Raw genomic sequence first — 21,499 nt, 5'->3', positions numbered from 1 at the left:
TTAGACATTACAGACATTACAGTTAGACATTACAGCCATTACAGTTAGACATTACAGTTAGACATTACAGACATTACAGTTAGACATTACAGACATTGACAGTTAGACATTACAGCATTACAGTTAGACATTACAGACATTACAGTTAGACATTACAGACATTGCAGTTAGACATTACAGCCATTCAGTTAGACATTACAGCCATTACAGTTAGACATTACAGACATTACAGTTAGACATTACAGCCATTACAGTTAGACATTACAGCCATTACAGTTAGACATTACAGACATTACAGTTAGACATTACAGACATTACAGTTAGACATTACAGCCATTGCAGTTAGACATTACAGACATTACAGTTAGACATTACAGTTAGACATTACAGACATTACAGTTAGACATTACAGGCATTACAGTTAGACATTACAGACATTACAGTTAGACATTACAGACATTACAGTTAGACATTACAGTTAGACATTACAGACATTACAGGCATTACAGTTAGACATTACAGACATTACAGTTAGACATTACAGCCATTACAGTTAGACATTACAGACATTACAGTTAGACATTACAGACATTACAGTTAGACATTACAGCCATTACAGTTAGACATTACAGTTAGACATTACAGACATTACAGTTAGACATTACAGACATTACAGTTAGACATTACAGGCATTACAGTTAGACATTACAGCCATTACAGTTAGACATTACAGACATTACAGTTAGACATTACAGCCAATACAGTTAGACATTACAGACATTGCAGTTAGACATTACAGTTAGACATTACAGGCATTACAGTTAGACATTACAGACATTACAGTTAGACATTACAGACATTACAGTTAGACATTACAGGCATTACAGGTAGACATTACAGACATTACAGTTAGACATTACAGCCATTACAGTTAGACATTACAGACATTACAGTTAGACATTACAGGCATTACAGTTAGACATTACAGGCATTACAGTTAGACATTACAGGCATTACAGTTAGACATTACAGACATTGCAGTTAGACATTACAGGCATTACAGTTAGACATTACAGTTAGACATTACAGACATTGCAGTTAGACATTACAGCCATTACAGTTAGACATTACAGCCAATACAGTTAGACATTACAGACATTACAGTTAGACATTACAGGCATTACAGTTAGACATTACAGTTAGACATTACAGACATTACAGTTAGACATTACAGCCATTACAGTTAGACATTACAGACATTGCAGTTAGACATTACAGACATTACAGTTAGACATTACAGTTAGACATAACAGACATTGCAGTTAGACATTACAGACATTACAGTTAGACATTACAGCCATTGCAGTTAGACATTACAGGCATTACAGTTAGACATTACAGTTAGACATTACAGACATTGCAGTTAGACATTACAGGCATTACAGTTAGACATTACAGTTAGACATTACAGACATTACAGTTAGACATTACAGACATTGCAGTTAGACATTACAGTTAGACATTACAGACATTGCAGTTAGACATTACAGACATTACAGTTAGACATTACAGCCAATACAGTTAGACATTACAGACATTACAGTTAGACATTACAGGCATTACAGTTAGACATTACAGCCATTACAGTTAGACATTACAGACATTACAGTTAGACATTACAGCCATTGCAGTTAGACATTACAGACATTACAGTTAGACATTACAGACATTGCAGTTAGACATTACAGCCATTACAGTTAGACATTACAGACATTACAGTTAGACATTACAGTTAGACATTACAGACATTGCAGTTAGACATTACAGGCATTACAGTTAGACATTACAGACATTGCAGTTAGACATTACAGCCATTACAGTTAGACATTACAGCTTAGCATTAGACATTACAGTTAGACATTACAGACATTACAGTTAGACATTACAGACATTGCAGTTAGACATTACAGACATTACAGTTAGACATAGCAGACATTACAGTTAGACATTACAGGCATTACAGTTAGACATTACAGCCATTACAGTTAGACATTACAGACATTGCAGTTAGACATTACAGGCATTACAGTTAGACATTACAGCCATTACAGTTAGACATTACAGACATTGCAGTTAGACATTACAGACATTACAGTTAGACATTACAGACATTGCAGTTAGACATTACAGTTAGACATTACAGCCATTACAGTTAGACATTACAGTTAGACATTACAGACATTACAGTTAGACATTACAGACATTGCAGTTAGACATTACAGTTAGACATTACAGCCATTACAGTTAGACATTACAGCATTACAGTTAGACATTACAGCATTACAGTTAGACATTACAGCCATTACAGTTAGACATTACAGACATTACAGTTAGACATTACAGCCATTACAGTTAGACATTACAGGCATTACAGTTAGACATTACAGACATTACAGTTAGACATTACAGGCATTACAGTTAGACATTACAGACATTAGCAGTTAGACATTACAGGACATTACAGACATTACAGTTAGACATTACAGCCATTACAGTTAGACATTACAGACATTACAGTTAGACATTACAGCCATTACAGTTAGACATTACAGCCATTACAGTTAGACATTACAGACATTACAGTTAGACATTACAGACATTACAGTTAGACATTACAGTTAGACATAACAGACATTACAGTTAGACATTACAGACATTACAGATAGACATTACAGCCATTACAGTTAGACATTACAGACATTACAGTTAGACATTACAGTTAGACATTACAGTTAGACATTACAGACATTACAGTTAGACATTACAGACATTACAGTTAGACATTACAGACATTGCAGTTAGACATTACAGGCATTACAGTTAGACATTACAGACATTGCAGTTAGACATTACAGACATTACAGTTAGACATTACAGACATTGCAGTTAGACATTACAGACATTACAGCCATTACAGTTAGACATTACAGACATTGCAGTTAGACATTACAGGCATTACAGTTAGACATTACAGTTAGACATTACAGACATTACAGTTAGACATTACAGCCATTACAGTTAGACATTACAGCCATTACAGTTAGACATTACAGACATTGCAGTTAGACATTACAGACATTACAGTTAGACATTACAGCCATTACAGTTAGACATTACAGACATTACAGTTAGACATTACAGGCATTACAGTTAGACATTACAGTTAGACATTACAGACATTACAGTTAGACATTACAGACATTACAGTTAGACATTACAGCCATTACAGTTAGACATTACAGACATTACAGTTAGACATTACAGACATTACAGTTAGACATTACAGGCATTACAGTTAGACATTACAGACATTGCAGTTAGACATTACAGACATTACAGTTAGACATTACAGCCATTACAGTTAGACATTACAGACATTACAGTTAGACATTACAGGCATTACAGTTAGACATTACAGCCATTACAGTTAGACATTACAGCCATTACAGTTAGACATTACAGACATTACAGTTAGACATTACAGACATTGCAGTTAGCCATTACAGTTAGACATTACAGCCATTACAGTTAGACATTACAGCCATTACAGTTAGACATTACAGACATTGCAGTTAGACATTACAGACATTACAGTTAGACATTACAGACATTACAGTTAGACATTACAGACATTGCAGTTAGACATTACAGACATTACAGTTAGACATTACAGACATTGCAGTTAGACATTACAGACATTACAGTTAGACATTACAGCCATTACAGTTAGACATTACAGGCATTACAGTTAGACATTACAGACATTGCAGTTAGACATTACAGACATTACAGTTAGACATTACAGTTAGACATTACAGACATTACAGTTAGACATTACAGTTAGACATTACAGACATTACAGTTAGACATTACAGACATTGCAGTTAGACATTACAGACATTACAGTTAGACATTACAGGCATTACAGTTAGACATTACAGTACATACAGCATTACAGTTAGACATTACAGGCATTACAGTTAGACATTACAGCATTACAGTTAGACATTACAGACATTACAGTTAGACATTACAGCCATTACAGTTAGACATTACAGCCATTACAGTTAGACATTACAGACATTACAGTTAGACATTACAGCATTACAGTTAGACATTACAGACATTGCAGTTAGACATTACAGACATTACAGTTAGACATTACAGTTAGACATACAGACATTACAGTTAGACATTACAGACATTACAGTTAGACATTACAGACATTACAGTTAGACATTACAGCATTACAGTTAGACATTACAGACATTGCAGTTAGACATTACAGACATTACAGTTAGACATTACAGTTAGACATTACAGACATTACAGTTAGACATTACAGACATTACAGTTAGACATTACAGACATTACAGTTAGACATTACAGACATTACAGTTAGACATTACAGACATTGCAGTTAGACATTACAGTTAGACATTAGAGTTAGACATTACAGACATTACAGTTAGACATTACAGACATTGCAGTTAGACATTACAGACATTACAGTTAGACATTACAGCCATTACAGTTAGACATTACAGACATTACAGTTAGACATTACAGACATTGCAGTTAGACATTACAGACATTACAGACATTACAGTTAGACATTACAGACATTGCAGTTAGACATTACAGGCATTACAGTTAGACATTACAGTTAGACATTACAGACATTACAGTTAGACATTACAGGCATTACAGTTAGACATTACAGACATTACAGTTAGACATTACAGACATTACAGTTAGACATTACAGGACATTACAGTTAGACATTACAGCCATTACAGTTAGACATTACAGACATTGCAGTTAGACATTACAGACATTACAGTTAGACATTACAGTTAGACATTACAGCCATTACAGTTAGACATTACAGCCATTACAGTTAGACATTACAGTTAGACATTAGACATTACAGTTAGACATTACAGGCATTACAGTTAGACATTACAGACATTACAGTTAGACATTACAGACATTACAGTTAGACATTACAGCCATTACAGTTAGACATTACAGACATTACAGTTAGACATTACAGACATTACAGTTAGACATTACAGACATTACAGTTAGACATTACAGACATTGCAGTTAGACATTACAGACATTACAGTTAGACATTACAGTTAGACATTACAGACATTGCAGTTAGACATTACAGACATTACAGTTAGACATTACAGTTAGACATTACAGGCATTACAGTTAGACATTACAGACATTGCAGTTAGACATTACAGACATTACAGTTAGACATTACAGTTAGACATTACAGACATTACAGTTAGACATTACAGACATTACAGTTAGACATTACAGGCATTACAGTTAGACATTACAGCCATTACAGTTAGACATTACAGACATTACAGTTAGACATTACAGACATTACAGTTAGACATTACAGACATTACAGTTAGACATTACAGCCATTACAGTTAGACATTACAGACATTACAGTTAGACATTACAGACATTACAGTTAGACATTACAGTTAGACATTACAGACATTACAGTTAGACATTACAGACATTACAGTTAGACATTACAGACATTACAGTTAGACATTACAGACATTGCAGTTAGACATTACAGACATTACAGTTAGACATTACAGTTAGACATTACAGACATTACAGTTAGACATTACAGCCATTACAGTTAGACATTACAGACATTACAGTTAGACAGCATTGCAGTTAGACATTACAGACATTGCAGTTAGACATTACAGACATTACAGTTAGACAGCATTGCAGTTAGACATTACAGACATTGCAGTTAGACATTACAGTTAGACATTACAGCATTACAGTTAGACATTACAGCCATTACAGTTAGACATTACAGACATTACAGTTAGACATTACAGACATTACAGTTAGACATTACAGACATTACAGTTAGACATTACAGACATTACAGTTAGACATTACAGTTAGACATTACAGACATTGCAGTTAGACATTACAGACATTACAGTTAGACATTACAGGCATTACAGTTAGACATTACAGACATTACAGTTAGACATTACAGACATTACAGTTAGACATTACAGTTAGACATTACAGACATTGCAGTTAGACATTACAGACATTACAGTTAGACATTACAGCCATTACAGTTAGACATTACAGACATTACAGTTAGACATTACAGACATTACAGTTAGACATTACAGACATTACAGTTAGACATTACAGACATTACAGTTAGACATTACAGTTAGACATTACAGACATTACAGTTAGACATTACAGCCATTACAGTTAGACATTACAGACATTACAGTTAGACATTACAGACATTGCAGTTAGACATTACAGTTAGACATTACAGACATTACAGTTAGACATTACAGACATTACAGTTAGACATTACAGACATTACAGTTAGACATTACAGACATGACAGTTAGACATTACAGTTAGACATTACAGACATTACAGTTAGACATTACAGACATTACAGTTAGACATTACAGACATTGCAGTTAGACATTACAGACATTACAGTTAGACATTACAGTTAGACATTACAGACATTACAGTTAGACATTACAGACATTACAGTTAGACATTACAGTTAGACATTACAGACATTACAGTTAGACATTACAGACATTACAGTTAGACATTACAGTTAGACATTACAGACATTACAGTTAGACATTACAGACATTACAGTTAGACATTACAGACATTGCAGTTAGACATTACAGACATTACAGTTAGACATTACAGTTAGACATTACAGACATTACAGTTAGACATTACAGCCATTACAGTTAGACATTACAGGCATTACAGTTAGACATTACAGACATTACAGTTAGACATTACAGACATTACAGTTAGACATTACAGACATTACAGTTAGACATTACAGACATTGCAGTTAGACATTACAGACATTGCAGTTAGACATTACAGACATTACAGTTAGACATTACAGTTAGACATTACAGACATTACAGTTAGACATTACAGCCATTACAGTTAGACATTACAGACATTACAGTTAGACATTACAGTTAGACATTACAGACATTACAGTTAGACATTACAGCCTTACAGTTAGACATTACAGACATTACAGTTAGACATTACAGACATTACAGTTAGACATTACAGACATTACAGTTAGACATTACAGACATTACAGTTAGACATTACAGACATTACAGTTAGACATTACAGACATTGCAGTTAGACATTACAGACATTGAAGTTAGACATTACAGACATTACAGTTAGACATTACAGACATTACAGTTAGACATTACAGACATTACAGTTAGACATTACAGACATTACAGTTAGACATTACAGACATTGCAGTTAGACATTACAGACATTACAGTTAGACATTACAGCCATTACAGTTAGACATTACAGACATTACAGTTAGACATTACAGACATTACAGTTAGACATTACAGTTAGACATTACAGACATTACAGTTAGACATTACAGACATTACAGTTAGACATTACAGACATTACAGTTAGACATTACAGACATTACAGTTAGACATTACAGACATTACAGTTAGACATTACAGACATTACAGTTAGACATTACAGTTAGACATAACAGACATTACAGTTAGACATTACAGACATTACAGTTAGACATTACAGCCATTACAGTTAGACATTACAGACATTACAGTTAGACATTACAGACATTACAGTTAGACATTACAGTTAGACATTACAGACATTACAGTTAGACATTACAGACATTACAGTTAGACATTACAGACATTACAGTTAGACATTACAGACATTGCAGTTAGACATTACAGACATTACAGTTAGACATTACAGACATTGCAGTTAGACATTACAGGCATTACAGTTAGACATTACAGTTAGACATTACAGGCATTACAGTTAGACATTACAGACATTGCAGTTAGACATTACAGACATTACAGTTAGACATTACAGTTAGACATTACAGACATTACAGTTAGACATTACAGCCATTACAGTTAGACATTACAGACATTACAGTTAGACATTACAGACATTGCAGTTAGACATTACAGACATTACAGTTAGACATTACAGGCATTACAGTTAGACATTACAGACATTGCAGTTAGACATTACAGACATTCAGTTAGACATTACAGACATTGCAGTTAGACATTACAGACATTACAGTTAGACATTACAGACATTACAGTTAGACATTACAGACATTACAGTTAGACATTACAGACATTACAGTTAGACATTACAGACATTACAGTTAGACATTACAGCCATTGCAGTTAGACATTACAGACATTGCAGTTAGACATTACAGTTAGACATTACAGACATTACAGTTAGACATTACAGACATTACAGTTAGACATTACAGACATTACAGTTAGACATTACAGACATTACAGTTAGACATTACAGACATTACAGTTAGACATTACAGACATTACAGTTAGACATTACAGTTAGACATTACAGACATTACAGTTAGACATTACAGACATTACAGTTAGACATTACAGACATTACAGTTAGACATTACAGACATTGCAGTTAGACATTACAGACATTACAGTTAGACATTACAGTTAGACATTACAGACATTGCAGTTAGACATTACAGACATTACAGTTAGACATTACAGACATTACAGTTAGACATTACAGACATTACAGTTAGACATTACAGACATTGCAGTTAGACATTACAGACATTACAGTTAGACATTACAGACATTACAGTTAGACATTACAGTTAGACATTACAGACATTACAGTTAGACATTACAGACATTACAGTTAGACATTACAGACATTGCAGTTAGACATTACAGACATTACAGTTAGACATTACAGTTAGACATTACAGCCATTACAGTTAGACATTACAGCCATTACAGTTAGACATTACAGACATTACAGTTAGACATTACAGACATTGCAGTTAGACATTACAGTTAGACATTACAGACATTACAGTTAGACATTACAGCATTACAGTTAGACATTACAGACATTGCAGTTAGACATTACAGACATTACAGTTAGACATTACAGTTAGACATTACAGACATTGCAGTTAGACATTACAGACATTACAGTTAGACATTACAGCCATTACAGTTAGACATTACAGACATTACAGTTAGACATTACAGACATTGCAGTTAGACATTACAGTTAGACATTACAGACATTACAGTTAGACATTACAGACATTACAGTTAGACATTACAGACATTACAGTTAGACATTACAGACATTACAGTTAGACATTACAGTTAGACATTACAGACATTACAGTTAGACATTACAGACATTACAGTTAGACATTACAGACATTGCAGTTAGACATTACAGACATTACAGTTAGACATTACAGACATTACAGTTAGACATTACAGACATTACAGTTAGACATTACAGACATTACAGTTAGACATTACAGACATTACAGTTAGACATTACAGACATTACAGTTAGACATTACAGTTAGACATTACAGACATTACAGTTAGACATTACAGACATTACAGTTAGACATTACAGACATTACAGTTAGACATTACAGACATTACAGTTAGACATTACAGGCATTACAGTTAGACATTACAGACATTACAGTTAGACATTACAGTTAGACATTACAGACATTACAGTTAGACATTACAGTTAGACATTACAGACATTACAGTTAGACATTACAGACATTACAGTTAGACATTACAGACATTGCAGTTAGACATTACAGACATTACAGTTAGACATTACAGACATTAGACATACAGTTAGACATTACAGACATTACAGTTAGACATTACAGCCATTACAGTTAGACATTACAGACATTACAGTTAGACATTACAGACATTACAGTTAGACATTACAGACATTGCAGTTAGACATTACAGACATTACAGTTAGACAGCATTGCAGTTAGACATTACAGACATTGCAGTTAGACATTACAGACATTACAGTCAGACATTGCAGTTAGACATTACAGTCAGACATTACAGTTAGACATTACAGACATTACAGTTAGACATTACAGACATTACAGTTAGACATTACAGGCATTACAGTTAGACATTACAGACATTACAGTTAGACATTACAGACATTACAGTTAGACATTACAGTTAGACATTACAGACATTGCAGTTAGACATTACAGACATTACAGTTAGACATTACAGACATTACAGTTAGACATTACAGACATTACAGTTAGACATTACAGACATTACAGTTAGACATTACAGTTAGACATTACAGACATTACAGTTAGACATTACAGACATTACAGTTAGACATTACAGTTAGACATTACAGACATTACAGTTAGACATTACAGTTAGACATTACAGACATTACAGTTAGACATTACAGACATTACAGTTAGACATTACAGGCATTACAGTTAGACATTACAGTTAGACATTACAGACATTACAGTTAGACATTACAGACATTACAGTTAGACATTACAGACATTACAGTTAGACATTACAGTTAGACATTACAGCCATTACAGTTAGACATTACAGCCATTACAGTTAGACATTACAGACATTACAGTTAGACATTACAGACATTGCAGTTAGACATTACAGACATTACAGTTAGACAGCATTACAGTTAGACATTACAGACATTGCAGTTAGACATTACAGACATTGCAGTTAGACATTACAGACATTGCAGTTAGACATTACAGGCATTACAGTTAGACATTACAGACATTGCAGTTAGACATTACAGACATTACAGTTAGACAGCATTGCAGTTAGACATTACAGACATTGCAGTTAGACATTACAGTTAGACATTACAGCCATTACAGTTAGACATTACAGCCATTACAGTTGGACATTACAGCCATTACAGTTAGACATTACAGGCATTACAGTTAGACATTACAGACATTACAGTTAGACATTACAGACATTACAGTTAGACATTACAGTTAGACATTACAGACATTGCAGTTAGACATTACAGACATTACATTTAGACATTACAGACATTACAGTTAGACATTACAGACATTACAGTTAGACATTACAGACATTACAGTTAGACATTACAGTTAGACATTACAGACATTGCAGTTAGACATTACAGACATTACAGTTAGACATTACAGACATTACAGTTAGACATTACAGACATTACATTTAGACATTACAGACATTGCAGTTAGACATTACAGACATTACAGTTAGACATTACAGACATTACAGTTAGACATTACAGTTAGACATTACAGACATTACAGTTAGACATTACAGACATTACAGTTAGACATTACAGACATTACAGTTAGACATTACAGACATTACAGTTAGACATTACATAGAAATTACAGACATTACAGTTAGACATTACAGTCAGACATTACATTTAGACATTACAGACATTACAGTTAGACATTACAGACATTACAGTTAGACATTACATTTAGACATTACAGATATTACAGTTAGACATTACAGACATTACAGTTAGACATTACAGACATTGCAGTTAGACATTACAGACAATACAGTTAGACATTACAGTTAGACATTACCGACATTACAGTTAGACATTACAGGCATTACAGTTAGACATTGCAGTTATACATTACACATAGACATTACAGTTAGACATTAAAGACATTACATTTAGACATTACACATAGAAATTACAGACATTACAGTTAGACATTACAGACATTACAGTTAGACATTACAGACATTACAGTTAGACATTACATTTAGACATTACAGACATTACAGTTAGACATTACAGACATTACAGTTAGACATTACATTTAGACATTACAGATATTACAGTTAGACATTACAGACATTACAGTTAGACATTACAGACATTGCAGTTAGACATTACAGACAATACAGTTAGACATTACACATAGACATTACAGTTAGACATTACACATAGACATTACAGTTAGACATTACAGACATTACAGTTAGACATTACAGACATTACAGTTAGACATTACAGGCATTACAGTTAGACATTACAGTTATACATTACAGACATTGCAGTTAGACATTACAGACATTACAGTTAGACATTACAGACATTACATTTAGACATTACAGTTAGACATTACAGTTAGACATTCAAGACATTACAGTTAGACATTACAGGTTTTACAGTTAGACATTACAGTTAGACATTACAGACATTACAGTTAGACATTACAGTTAGACATTACAGACATTACAGTTAGACATTACAGACATTACAGTTAGACATTACAGCCATTACAGTTAGACATTACAGACATTACAGTTAGACATTACAGACATTACAGGCATTACAGTTAGACATTACAGACATTACAGTTAGACATTACAGCCATTACAGTTAGACATTACAGCCATTACAGTTAGACATTACAGGCATTACAGTTAGACATTACAGACATTGCAGTTAGACATTACAGACATTACAGTTAGACAGCATTGCAGTTAGACATTACAGACATTGCAGTTAGACATTACAGACATTGCAGTTAGACATTACAGTTAGACATTACAGCCATTACAGTTAGACATTACAGCCATTACAGTTGGACATTACAGCCATTACAGTTAGACATTACAGGCATTACAGTTAGACATTACAGACATTACATTTAGACATTACAGACATTACAGTTAGACATTACAGTTATACATTACAGACATTGCAGTTAGACATTACAGACATTACATTTAGACATTACAGACATTACAGTTAGACATTACAGACATTACAGTTAGACATTACCAACATTACAGTTAGACATTACAGACATTGCAGTTAGACATTACAGACATTACAGTTAGACATTACAGACATTACAGTTAGACATTACAGACATTACATTTAGACATAACAGACATTGCAGTTAGACATTACAGACATTACAGTTAAACATTACAGACATTACAGTTAGACATTACAGACATTACAGACATTACAGTTATACATTACACATAGACATTACAGTTAGACATTAAAGACATTACAGTTAGACATTACACATAGAAATTACAGACATTACAGTTAGACATTACAGTCAGACATTACATTTAGACATTACAGACATTACAGTTAGACATTACAGACATTACAGTTAGACATTACATTTAGACATTACAGATATTACAGTTAGACATTACAGACATTACAGTTAGACATTACAGACATTGCAGTTAGACATTACAGACAATACAGTTAGACATTACAGTTAGACATTACACATAGACATTACAGTTAGACATTACCGACATTACAGTTAGACATTACAGGCATTACAGTTAGACATTGCAGTTATACATTACACATAGACATTACAGTTAGACATTACAGACATTACAGTTAGACATTACACATAGACATTACAGACATTACAGTTAGACATTACAGTTAGACATTACATTTAGACATTACAGACATTACAGTTAGACATTACATTTAGACATTACAGACATTACAGTTAGACATTACAGACATTACAGTTAGACATTACAGACATTGCAGTTAGACATTACAGACAATACAGTTAGACATTACACATAGACATTACAGTTAGACATTACACATAGACATTACAGTTAGACATTACCGACATTACAGTTAGACATTACAGACATTACAGTTAGACATTACAGGCATTACAGTTAGACATTACAGTTATACATTACAGACAATGCAGTTAGACATTACAGACATTACAGTTAGACATTACAGACATTACATTTAGACATTACAGTTAGACATTACAGTTAGACATTCAAGACATTACAGTTAGACATTACAGGTTTTACAGTTAGACATTACAGTTAGACATTACAGACATTACAGTTAGACATTACAGACATTGCAGTTAGACATTACAGACATTACAGTTAGACATTACAGACATTACAGTTAGACATTACACATAGACATTACAGTTAGACATTACAGACATTACAGTTAGACATTACAGACATTACAGTTAGACATTACAGCCATTACAGTTAGACATTACAGACATTACAGTTAGACATTACAGACATTACAGTTAGACATTACACATAGATATTACAGACATTACAGTTAGACATTACAGTTAGACATTACAGCCATTATAGTTAGACATTACAGACATTACAGTTAGACATTACAGACATTACAGTTAGACATTACAGGCATTACAGTTAGACATTACAGACATTACAGTTAGACATTACAGACATTACAGTTAGACATTACAGACATTACAGTTAGACATTACAGACATTACAGTTAGACATTACAGGCATTACAGTTAGACATTACAGACATTGCAGTTAGACATTACAGACATTACAGTTAGACATTACAGACATTACAGTTAGACATTACAAATAGACATTACAGACATTACAGTTAGACATTACACATAGACATTACAGACATTACAGTTAGACATTACAGACATTACAGTTAGACATTACAGACATTACAGTTAGACATTACAGACATTACAGTTAGACATTACAGACATTACAGTTAGACATTACAGTTATACATTACAGACATTGCAGTTAGACATTACAGACATTACAGTTAGACATTACAGACATTACAGTTAGACATTACAGTTAGACATTACAGACATTGCAGTTAGACATTACAGACATTACAGTTAGACATTACAGACATTACAGCCATTACAGTTAGACATTACAGACATTACAGTTAGACATTACAGACATTACAGTTAGACATTACACATAGAAATTACAGACATTACAGTTAGACATTACAGTTAGACATTACATTTAGACATTACAGACATTACAGTTAGACATTACAGACATTACAGTTAGACATTACATTTAGACATTACAGATATTACAGTTAGACATTACAGACATTACAGTTAGACATTACAGACATTGCAGTTAGACATTACAGACAATACAGTTAGACATTACAGTTAGACATTACACATAGACATTACAGTTAGACATTACCGACATTACAGTTAGACATTACAGGCATTACAGTTAGACATTACAGTTATACATTACAGACATTGCAGTTAGACATTACAGACATTACAGTTAGACATTACAGATATTACATTTAGACATTACAGTTAGACATTACAGGCATTACAGTTAGACATTACAGTTAGACATTACAGACATTACAGTTAGACATTACAGACATTGCAGTTAGACATTACAGACATTATAGTTAGACATTACAGACATTATAGTTAGACATTACAGACATTACAGTTAGACATTACACATAGACATCACAGTTAGACATTACAGACATTACAGTTAGACATTAGAGACATAACAGTTAGACAGGAACGAAACAAAACGCTTTCACACCTTTGTGTCAAATAGGATCTCCATTATCAAAGAAGCCACTGTTGTCTCCCAATGGAGGTATGTTGACACAAAACGGAATCCAGCGGACGAGGCCTCTCGGGGTTTGAATGCTGAGGAACTCCTTACATGTTGCAGATGGATCCACGGTCCGGACTTCCTTTTCAAGAATGAAATTGAATGGCCTATTAATATGGTGGAGCCTGCTTCTTTCAGCTGTGATGACCCTGAGGTTAAAGGACAGGCTATTGTGAATAATGTGATCATCAAAAAGTCACAGAATGCAACAACCGAGCTGATTACCAACTTCTCATCTTGGAAAAGGTTAAAGACCTCAGTTGCTTGGTTTCATCAGTTGAGAAAGGTGTTGCAGTTGTTGTGTCAGAAAAGACAGGAAATACAAGCATGTGTGTCTGTTAATGGACTTGACATAACTGAACAGAAGAACAAAGTGGAAAAGGAGATGCAAAGCTTCAAAGCCACATTGGGTGATCAGACTTTGCCATTGGAAGATATTAACACCGCTGAAAGTGCCATTATTCAGTACTGCCAAATGGAAAAGTTCAGCGATGAAATAATTGCGTTGAAAAGTGGAACATCTGGAGTTAAGAAAAGTAGTCAGATTTACAAACTTGACTCAGTGCTGGAAAATGGGCTCTTGAGAGTGGGAGGACGACTCAGTAAAGCGGCAATGCCTGATGACATGAAACACCCAGTCATTCTTGCTAAAAATCAGCACATCTCAACTCTCATTTTGCGCCACATTCATGAGCAACTGGGACATTGTGGAAGAAATCATCTGCTTTCCAGACTTCGCCAACAGTATTGGATCACCAGTGCTAATTCTGCAGCCAGAAAGATCCTTTCTTTGTGTTATTTGCAGACGCTATAGGGGAAAGCTGGGTGAACAAAAGATGGCAGATTTACCAAAGAAAAGACTCCAACCAGATCTCCCACCATTTACAAATGTGGGCGTCGATTATTTTGGTCCTTTTGAGGTGAAGGCAGGCCGTAGCCGCATCAAAAGATATGGAGTTATCTTCACTTGTATGGCGAGCAGGGCAGTGCACTTGGAAGTGGCATACTCATTGGACACCAGTTCTTGCATCCATGCACTGCGCCGATTCATTTCAAGACAAGGCCACACATCAGATCTGATAACGGAACCAACTTTGTCGGAGCAGAACGCGAACTGAGACAAGCTCTATCTGCTCTGAACCACAAGCAAATTCAAAACACATTACTTCAATCTGGAGTAAAATGGACCTTCCCCTAGGACACTAGGACACCCCTAGTGCTTCAGGGTTAGGGTTATGGGAGAGAATCATTCGTATGGTCAGGAAGGTGCTGAATTCCGTACTTCATCAGCAAATCACAGATGACGAAGGATTGCAAACTCTTCTGTGTGAGGTGGAAGCTATCCTTAATGACCGTCCACTCACAAAAACTTCAGATGATCCCAATGATTTGGAACCCCTGATTCCCAATCACATTATCTTGTTAAAAGGCAAACCTGCTCTACCACCAAGACTTTTTGACACAAGTGATCTCTACACCAGACGGCGATGGAGGCAAGTTCAGTTTCTTGCTGATGGGCACAGATGGGTTCGGGAGTATATACCATTGCTACAGGAACGGCAACGGTGGTCAAAGGACAAGAGGAGCTTTGTTGCAGGGGACGTTGTTCTTGTGGCAGACTCTACTGCCCCTTGTGGATCCTGGCTGTTAGGAAAGGTGTTGCAGACCTTTCCAGACACACAGGGACTGGTACGGTCTGTCAAAGTCCTGACTAAATATAACATACTTGAGCGACCGATCACAAAGATCTGTCTTCTGCTGGAGGCTGATTAAGACTTTTGTAATGCTGAAATCTCAACCTTGAGGTTACCTACTTCATGGATATTTACTCGACATGAACATTATTGAATGAAAATGCACACTTGCACTATGAACATTATTGAATGATTTGTCATTAGCTCCATTATTAATTTGGTGAATTGTTGTGTTATTATACAGTAACAATCAGGGGCGTTGTGTTGTGGCCAATTTGGATATGTGTGCATGTTAGTATGTGTGGGTGGTAGGTTTGTGTGAATGGTTTGTTCGTTAGGTTACGTCACCTGCGCACCTGGATGTATGTGCTAATCAGCCAGGGTAGTAAGGGAATCACAGGTGAGCCAGTGATGGGATCGAGTCTAGGAAGCCACACAGTTTTTCAACCTCAGCTCTGTGATAGTGATGGTTTTTAGATCTCGTCTATTCGTTTTTAATCTTTCAAGTCAGTCTTTTGTATGTGTTTTTAAATACATTTATACAATAAAGAATGAATTATACGACGATGGAGGACCGCAGTTTTTGCAACAGCAAGAGTTGGAAATGGCTTCAAAATCCCTGTAGTGGCATTTTTTGTTGACAGATTGCCACTACATCTGGTTTATAATTGAATTATGGGGACATATACAACGTGTATCAATGTCATATAGATAAGACACGTCAATGTGTCTGCCTGGTGGGAGTCCCAGACTTTCTCTCTCCCAGTGCTTCCCGCAGCTGCGTTCCTCACTGCTACACATAGACTCTCCCCCCTTGTGCAGCTCCTCTCAGTAGAGGCTACACAGCCGCAGACAGAAAGACTGGTGCAGAGCCCCTGCCCATGCCCTAAGCATGAACTTCAGAGACATCAACCTCAGCTAAAAATAAGCTAAATCAGCACTATGACTTCAACAAGTGGAAATTTCCCAAAATAGGAGGGTCTTAGACTCAAAGGTAGCCAATTGAATTGTTACACCGCATGTCCTGAAGGTGGTCATTGGAAGGTTTTTCTGGGGGATAGTCTGTCTTGGCATAATATAAGACGCTGCAGAACAAATAAATCTTTAGCAAGCTTACCGGTACTTGCTCTGGGTTTTTCTATGTTATCTTTCGTGCACATTAAAACTTCTTTTTCACATCTGATTCTGACTCTGCATGAATTTTCTGAGACCTCGTTCTGGGACTTTTTCATACTTTGAAGAGAACTTGAAGAGAAGTTGACAAAGTGCAGCTGGCGATAAGGTCCGCGCCTATAAATCTGGCCTTGGGTTGCGGACCTATATTTTATTTCAACAATATGAGCCATCAATGGACAATATTCTGCACTATGCACATTTATCTATTAATTTCTCTGTGTCACCTCCAACTGTGCTACTCATTCGCACCTTACTCATCTGTATATCTGTGTTTATATACTGTCTGTTTATATAAGGTTGTTCATTGTGCAAATACGGTTGTTTTTATTACTATTATTATTATTATTATAATTAATTCTATTCTATTTTTCCTTTCCCTATACTTTATGTATATTTTTTCTCCTATGTCTATTTAATGTGTATTTGTGTTATTCTGATGTGTGTACATTTTCTTTTGAGCTGTTGTAGCACAGGAATTTCCCCACTGTGGGATTAATAAAGTCTATCTCATCTTATCTTATCTTAATGCAGGTGAAGATGTGCATCTGTGCAACTATGCATTGGGGCATGACAGAGATAATGAAGTAATGGAGTAAGGGTGTGCAAAAACAGAGTATGAATGATGGAGAACAGTTAGCACGTGCAGTGATCGGACAGGAGCACAGACAGACGTGCTTTGAAGGCAGTTAGTGGGATAAGGGTTTTGAGTTTCAGGGTTTTTTGTAGTTCATTCCAATCATTTGCAGCTGAGAACTGGAAGGAGTAGTGGCCTGGAAGTGTGGGCTTTCGGAGTGACCAAGGAGATGTAACTGCTTGAGCGAAGGCTATATGGGTAAAGCTATAGTGACCAGTGAGCGTAGGTACAGTGGGGCTTTGCCTAGCAAGGATTTGTAAATGACTTGATACCAGTGAGTTAGGTGTCAGGTGTGTAACAAGGGCCAGCCAACTAATGCATAGAGGTTGGTGGGTGTTATAAGGGGCTCTGGTCACAAAACCATATAGCATGTCAAAAATAGTCATAGCATAGCATGTTGAAAAAGTGATAAGTCATTGTATAGCATTTCGAAAAAAAATCATAGTATAGTATGTCAAAAATAGTCATAGTACAGTATGTCAAAAAAGTCATAGTATAGCATGTCGAAAAAAGACATAGTATAGTATGTCTAAAAAGTGATAAAAACGTCATAGTATAGTGTGACTTTACTTTAGACATTTGACTAAAAAAATAAACAGTTCCTGATAGGAATTCAACTCCCAAAATAAGACTCCCCCACCTGACTTATTACAGACTGAGCTATGAAACAAATCATGGTATTGTATGTCGAAAAAAGTCATAAAAAAGTCAAAAAATGTCAGTATAATATGTCAAAAAAAGTCGTAAAAAAGTAATATAGTGTGTCGAAAAAAGTGATAAAAAGTTATAGTATTGCACGTTGAAAGAGTCATATTATAGTACTTTTAAAAAAAAGTAATTTTAATAAATGTATTATTGTTGTTATAAATACATAAAACACATATACACACAATATACTTTATATATAATTAATATAAATCGATTGTAATGTGGTAATGTTCATATTACTGTCTGTAGTTGTAATTTTTCTGTCTTGGGAAAAGTGCGGAGTCATGGTATTGGAGAACAGCAGCTGCCTCTTACAGCTGAAATCCAGCCTTTCCCTGGTTTTGATGTTTAATTAGCACACAAACAAAACGTGGTATCAATATAATGACCCCACTGTGAGCAATAGAAAGCATTTGCGAACACATTGATATATAATTTGTGTGGATAAAGTAAACAATGTGGGCATATCAGCGATTTGAAAAACTGTTACCCTGTGCTTTCGTCCATAAATATCGAGGATGTTAAACAACGGCTGTCAATGAATTTTCCATTTGGCTGCTCACAGATCCAAATGTATGAGTCCCATTGTTTTAATGAGCCCATTGGCTGAAAAAAGATAAGTTTATCTACGTTTTGACGTATAAATGGTGTATGAGGAGTAAAAATTGTGGCCTAAGAGCAAGTTAAAGAGAAAGTTTTAAGACGATCTTCTCTCTCCTCTGCACTGTAGCTGTGACATCACCCACACTGAGCAGCTTTTAACATGCAGAAAAAGCCCAAAGAAGCACTAATCCTATACAGTGATAACACAAAAACTGTAAAAGATATCAATAAGCGGAATCATTTTCTAATAGCTGATGGTCTTGTGAATAGAATGACAGTAGGCGAAAGTATGTGGTGAAGTGCTACTCCTAGTAGCACTTCAAAGGCGAAGAAGCCTAGAAGTATTTGAAGGTTCCTCCATTGACTTTCAATGTAAAAAGAAAAAAAGTAGAAATACAAGCAGAAATTCCCTTAAAGAGCTGAACATTTTGATATTTGAATGGTTTTGTAGCTGAAAGTATGCAGAAGTAGTAGGCTACCGAAAGTCAAACGGAAGAATCCGATAACAATACTGTGAATGCTGCTAAATCAGCATTCCAATCACTAAAGCTGACAGATTAATGTAATGGAGTAAACAGTACAGTAGAAGTAGAAAGTGGCATGAAAAGAAAAGACTAAAGTAAAGTACAAGTACCTCAAATTTGTACTGTACAGTACTTGAGTAAATGTACTTAGTTACATTCCACCTGGTACTGTTCCTGGTACTTTTTTTTGTATCACCTCAGTCAAGGTTCTGAGCGAGCTGAGCCGACACTAAGGTGGAGCTAAAACACTGCCGACCACTGATTGGTCAGGGAGAGAATCATCACTAGCCCGACACGGGACATCCTGGACAAACCTGCCATTTAAATAGCCATGCCACCGTCAATAGTCACTGCAGTTTTCTTCTTTATTCAACCCAGATTCAAAAAAGTGGCAGGCCACAAAACCACACCGAGGTTAATTGTTGAAGTTCAGACGTTCCTTTGTTTGGTTGCTGATAAAAGGATCCAGTGAGAGAACACACCATGTTGGTGTCGCGTTGAATATGATGTAATGGCAGTTAAATCAGGAGAGACTTCATTTAAGAGTGAAAATAGTTGAATAACATGATGCATAATAGGTTGATATGTTATAGTCTTTGGTAATTTGACTCCATTGCAATGTTA

The sequence above is a fragment of the Sander lucioperca genome, chromosome 4 (assembly GCF_008315115.2).
Source record: "Sander lucioperca isolate FBNREF2018 chromosome 4, SLUC_FBN_1.2, whole genome shotgun sequence".
Taxonomy (NCBI): domain Eukaryota; kingdom Metazoa; phylum Chordata; class Actinopteri; order Perciformes; family Percidae; genus Sander; species Sander lucioperca.
This window is presented reverse-complemented; position numbering follows the sequence as displayed.